Source organism: Chelonoidis abingdonii, chromosome 15 (assembly GCF_003597395.2).
Source record: "Chelonoidis abingdonii isolate Lonesome George chromosome 15, CheloAbing_2.0, whole genome shotgun sequence".
Classification (NCBI taxonomy): domain Eukaryota; kingdom Metazoa; phylum Chordata; order Testudines; family Testudinidae; genus Chelonoidis; species Chelonoidis abingdonii.
Window position 1 is genome coordinate 15,814,294 of NC_133783.1, and position 6,000 is coordinate 15,820,293.

The window sequence follows — 6,000 nt, forward strand, 5'->3', positions numbered from 1 at the left end:
GCTGATCTTATTGGGGAACCCTCCTGCCAGGAGTAAACCAGAGAAATGCAATGTGGCTTTCTAATGCTGGCCTTGATAATCTTTGTTTCTTCTGGATAGCACTGCTCATTCTACCCACCTTCTCTCCCTTGCACAGATGCATTACAATATGGTCTTATGTGATCACACACTAGTTCCCCAATAGCAGCAAAGAGTCCTGGGGCACCTTATAGACTAACAGATGTATGGGAGCATGAGCTTTCGTGGGTGAATATCCACTTTGTCTGATGTGGGTTGCATCCGACGAAGTGGGTATTCACCCACGAAAGCTCATGCTCCAATACATCTGTTAATCTATAAGGTGCCACAGGACTCTTTGCTGCTTTTTCAGATCCAGACTAACATGGCTACCCCTCTGTCATAAGTAGATAGGTAAGGGTTAATTTTCTTTTACCTGTAAAGGGTGAACAAAGGGAACCAAACACCTGACCAGAGGATCAATCACTGATACTAGTTCTCCAATGGCAGTGTATAATATTGTTATGACAGGAGTCACTACATTGAATTGTTACACAATCTTACGCTTCTTTTCTCTTACTGTGAAAACAATGTACAAGGTATAAAGAAATGCTTCATTGCTGTGAGATTTGTGGTGCATATTCCTTTGGGGAACTGTTGCAAACAACAGAAGAGTTTGTTCTCTGCCTTAAACTCACAAAGTTAATGAGGGGCGAGAGTTGCTTCCTGGGAAATGGACTTTTGATGTTGGGTCTGAGATTTCTGAAAGAGGCATTACCTGTATGCCGTTTGTGACCACTGCAGTTCAAGGACTTATATAGTGTCAATAAAACAAGTTACACTAAGAAACTATCTAGACTTAGTGTCACTGGCTTATCCTTCAAAGGAAACCAACCTGAAATGCACCCGTATCTGCTATCACTTGGCAGAGGATGAAAATATAGCAATTTTTTTACATCTTAAATAAACCCAAGCATAGAGCTAGCACCTAAATGATACAGTGGGGCCCAGAATCTGTCCTGCGCTTAACGGGTAGGGGGAGTACAAATATATCTTTAAATCATCTTTGTGCTTCCAAAATTCTGGGCTGACCTGGTGGCCAGCACACCCCCCAGAATGAGTTGGAGAAGTCTCAGAGATTATTGTGATCTACACTTGCATTGCATAGCTGCCCTGCAGCCCAGAATAGTCAGTGAAAAGTGCTTCAGCTACTCCCACTTCTACCCTTGATGATTTTATCCCCAGTACCCACCCAAAGTGGGAGCTGTGGTGGTAGGATGAGGGTTGCAGTGTAAGGTCATATGTGTTGGCTTTACATTGCTCCGGTACTGGAGGAATTCCCCAGAGTCTGTTATAGCTCCTTTATGCTCATGCATGGCAAATAGGGCAATAGTGGAGATAACAATCTGGCCCTGACCCCCACTCACCACCCCCCAAGTTACTTAGAGAATGCTAGGATTCAAATATATATCATAGGTCTGAAATATTAAAGTATCTCTCTAATGGGCTGAACCAGAACACACACATGCAACTGGAGTTGGGTTTTTCCAATCAGTCTCTCTATATAGTCATATGTAATATATGGATATTGTTTTCATAGTGATAGTGAAATATGCTCAGAGGTTCTGACTTATTCTGTATCATAATTTCTCCTCAATAATGACTTATGGTTTTTAGTCATTATGGGCTTGATCAGATGTTCCTTAAAGTCCATGGAAGATTGCTATTGACTTCAACAGGTGTTGGTTCAGGCCCCATCTTAGACCAAATTGTGGGCCCTATGAAGCCAATGGGAATTTTGCCCCTGAACTTGGTGAATCAAGATTTCGCCTTGGATTCCTTCATAGATATCATTCTTTTCTTCTAGATAACATTTCTTCCTTGTGTGTGTGTGTATATATATATATATATATACACACACACACACACACATATATATACACACACACACACACAAATAACATTTTATTATTGTATTGATTCCTCTGAAGATTTTTTTACTTAAGTCATAGACCTTTTAGAGCTGAATTATCAGTATAAATTTTACCCTATATTTAATGTTATAATAAGTCCTTTGTATGCGATTTGAAATTAATTCTACAATTGCTGTGTGAGTGCTCCTTAAATTTTATTACTGCTGTTGAAGCATTATTTTCACAAAGGACTGGACATTCTTCTCTGGAAAGATATTTAAACTGTTTCTTTAATTGTAAGTACAATTACAGTGTTACTAGAATTATTAGGTATATGTTACTCAATTTAAATTGTGTCATATTTTCCCATCATCATATCTAAAATTGAAGTGAACACTGACTTTTCTCATAAGCTCATGCAGAAATTACATTGTTTCCAAGTAGTAGGTAGTCAACTGTGTTGATTTGTAGTCCTACTGTGCAAATAGATATATCTACAATAAAATGGGCTAATGAACTTCACCTGATATGCACTACTTCACTTATTTCTTATTATTAGTTAAACGTGAAACATTACACATGACAGCCTATAATTTTTATTTATACACTGCATGCAGTTTAATTATCCTACTGTGTTTCCCATATAATTAAATAGATCTTTTTTTCTTTTTGGTCTTCTGTGCACCTGCAGTGTTATACAGTGCTACATCATGCTATACAAGTGTATCCAGGACTATAAAGAAATGCTACCGTTTGGCAAAGGCGGGGCCTGTGCTCTCAGTTAGACAGCAGAAAGAGGCTTGGACAACATGGCTTTAAAGCCTTCTTTGTGCTCTCCATATTCTGGGACAGTCAAGATCCTGCCCAGCACCTAGTGTAAGTTAGAGCAATCTTGGGCTCTTATAACTTACACTTGGTTTCCCAAGACCCCAGTGGGTCTTGGGAAGCAGACAACAGCTTCAGTGCAGGGTGCTCTAGACCCTTGCCTTTCCTCTCCCCTCTCCCAACCAGAAACTCAGAGCAAGGTTAATGCCTTACACCAACATTATACCAAAGGGGAGCCCTTCCCTCCCCTGCCCCGACCCACTGTTCTCTGAGGCTGTTTCTTCCCCTTTATACTGTCAGACTGATGTAAAGAGATCATAATTACAGTGGTATTCAGGCCCAGAGTTTATAATGGCTGGCAGGAGGAAAGTTAACTTTCTCCCCAAGGAAAGAAAAGATCACAGCTTCTTCAGTATAGGCTTTATCAGGGACCATGAAGATGAAAAGCTTGCTTCAGCTGTAGAGTTATTTCATCCTGCCAGGCCAGGCACTGTAAAATCTTCTCTACAGCTTCTGTGTGTGCTAGCCACTGTTAGGAATCAAATCTCTGTATAGATCAGGTCTCTCTTTTTGGGGTGGGGGATTGGCTAAGTCCTTGAATAATGGCTGCCCATGGTCATCCTTTTGTTGATTTTGTTGTTGTTTAGAGTTAGACAAAGGAAAGTTCTGTTTCAAACTCTTAACTCAGGCTGGTAGCTGTGAATGTACGTTTTATTTTGTCATGTATGTTTGGCTGCTTTCCCAGGGTAATTGTGAGTGCAGGTCACTTGACTTGTCACAATCTTTCTGAGACACCAGGGGCAAGCTGAACTCTAGCAGCAAGTTATTTTCTTGAGAGAGAAAGGAGAAGATATTTAGTTATAATTAACATATAGTTCCTGTTATTGCTTTGCACAGGACTAGATATTTGCAGCAGCAAAACTTGAAACTCCATGAGCTGCAGAAGGTGGCCGTGTTCAAACCTTCAACCAGCAATTTCCCCATTTCAGCTGTTGCATGACTGTTAGGGACATACTCAGCCCAGGCCTAAGCAGAAATGTACCTGCTTATATCTGGAATGAATGTGGCCCTGCGTGTTTTAACACCTCTGCAAATATACTAAAACCTTTAGGAGTAACAATCGTCACATTTCCTACTTTCTGATGCTAAGCCCCGACCATTAAACTAAACAATTATTGCCCTGGAAGGTCTGCAACAGCTTTTCACCTTTTCTGTGGAGGGAGAAATCAAAGAGTTTCTCAATATTCAGTATTTTAAGTTAAGCATTTTCTTATGTGTTGCTGGATGGGAGCCTGAACTAACAGAATCTCTGATCACCAAACTCGCATCAGGTCAAACTATTACAAAAAAGTAACAAACTCTGCAACACAACCCTGCCCCCGCCCCCAGCCCCTGCATTCCTTCACAACCACCCCTCCAAATGGAGTCATTATGTGGGTACATGCTAGTGATATATATTTAATTGTTCTTCATTTTTGCTTTATAGTCCAGCCCCTTAGAGAAGTTTCTTAAGTCCATTAGGCCATTTGTAGACTATAGAAGTCCAGTGTACCTTTAGCAAATCTTCGAAGGTCTGTCAGATCTTTGACAGACTTTAAAAAAAATCCATGGGAGACCATTCTGATGTTCCTAATTTGGCAGTGGCTAATAGGATAACTTCCAAATTATGCAGCTTGTTTTAGTGAAAGGATATCAGGATCAGAAGGTACTGAGGTGAAACTAGTTATTTGTATTACACTAGCATCTAGTGGTCCCAACTGAGACCAAGACTCCATTGAGCTAGGCATTGAACAAAACTCATAGTAAGAAACAGGTCCTGCCATAATTGCTTAGTATCTAGAAAGACAATACATACATGGGGTGGAAGGGGAAATGGCCTGCCCAGGGTCACACAGCAGAGCTGAGAATAGAACTCATGTATCCTGACACTCAGTTCAGTGCTCTATACATATGCTTTCCATACTGGAAGCTTCCTTTTTCACTGTTATATGACAGCTGATTGCGAGTTTAGGACTGTGTCTAAAGAGGGATGGGCTCTGGCCTGAGTTTACTGAAGCAATCAGAAGTATACCACATGAATCCTTTAAAACAATTATTAGGCACACAACAAACAAAAAACAAAACAGAAAAATTAAAATATTCACACTTCAAAAGTTAAAAAGATGTGTCCTAGAACTGTTTCCTTTTCCTTCCTTTATATTAAGTAAAGTCTTTCAGAGGAAAATATAGTGACTAAAAGATCTTTTGATGAATACACTGTACTTGAGATACAGCCTGACAAAACAATGAAAGATTTCTTCAGATATAACCTACACCTAATCATTTAGTTCCCTTATCACATAAATTACTATTTCACTTTTCCCCATATTTGATCCAAATATTCTCCTTAGTCCACAGACCCTTCATGCAATATTTGCAGCCCAAAGGACTGATTTTGTACATTTGGTGGGGAGAGCAAGACAAAAATGGGTTTATAATGAAAAGTTGACTACAAACTTTGTGGTGGACAGGCTGCCATCTCTCCATAACAAACTAAGCCATTACATTTTAAAACCATATACTGGAATAGAAAATACTATTGCACGTAGGAGTAAGGAAACTAAATTAATAGTTGCTGAGAGAAAGATTTGAATTTCCTGACTTTCATGCAATTAAAATCTCACCCTTAATGTAATAATAAAATATATTTCTGCTCCTAATTATGTATAAGAAAGCCTTTTCTAAGATCAGGAATTTGGAGTGGGAAAAGGGAAATATGCTTTTTTTTGGTTAGAATTTCTTACTGATAATTGTTTAATTAATGATATGTTGGAGCATTTACATTTTGTAATGCTGCACTCTGTAACTGAGTTATACACAATAAAACTGTTATTTTAATACAACAGGGATTGTTTAGACAGCCATATTAAACTGTTTTCACACTCCTGGCTAGCTGTTGGAAATCAATGTGATTTCTCTGTTGCTACAAATCATCACTAAATGAATTTTTCAGATTACCAAACAGAAAAATATTTCCAGGTCCACACTAGCAATTAGCATTTAAGACTACTCGGTGGGTTATGCTTGTTCAGTTCCCCAAACATGTTCTGTAAGGGAAAATAATTTAAAAAGCAAACAAAACCTAAATTATTCAATTTTAGTTGTCGATACGCTGTTGGATAGTTCTGCAGTTGATAGACCAGGCGATACTTTCAAGCTAAGCATTCTCATTCGTGAGCACTCAAGAAAAATCGACTGAGTTCCAAACATTGACTGGCTGTCTGAA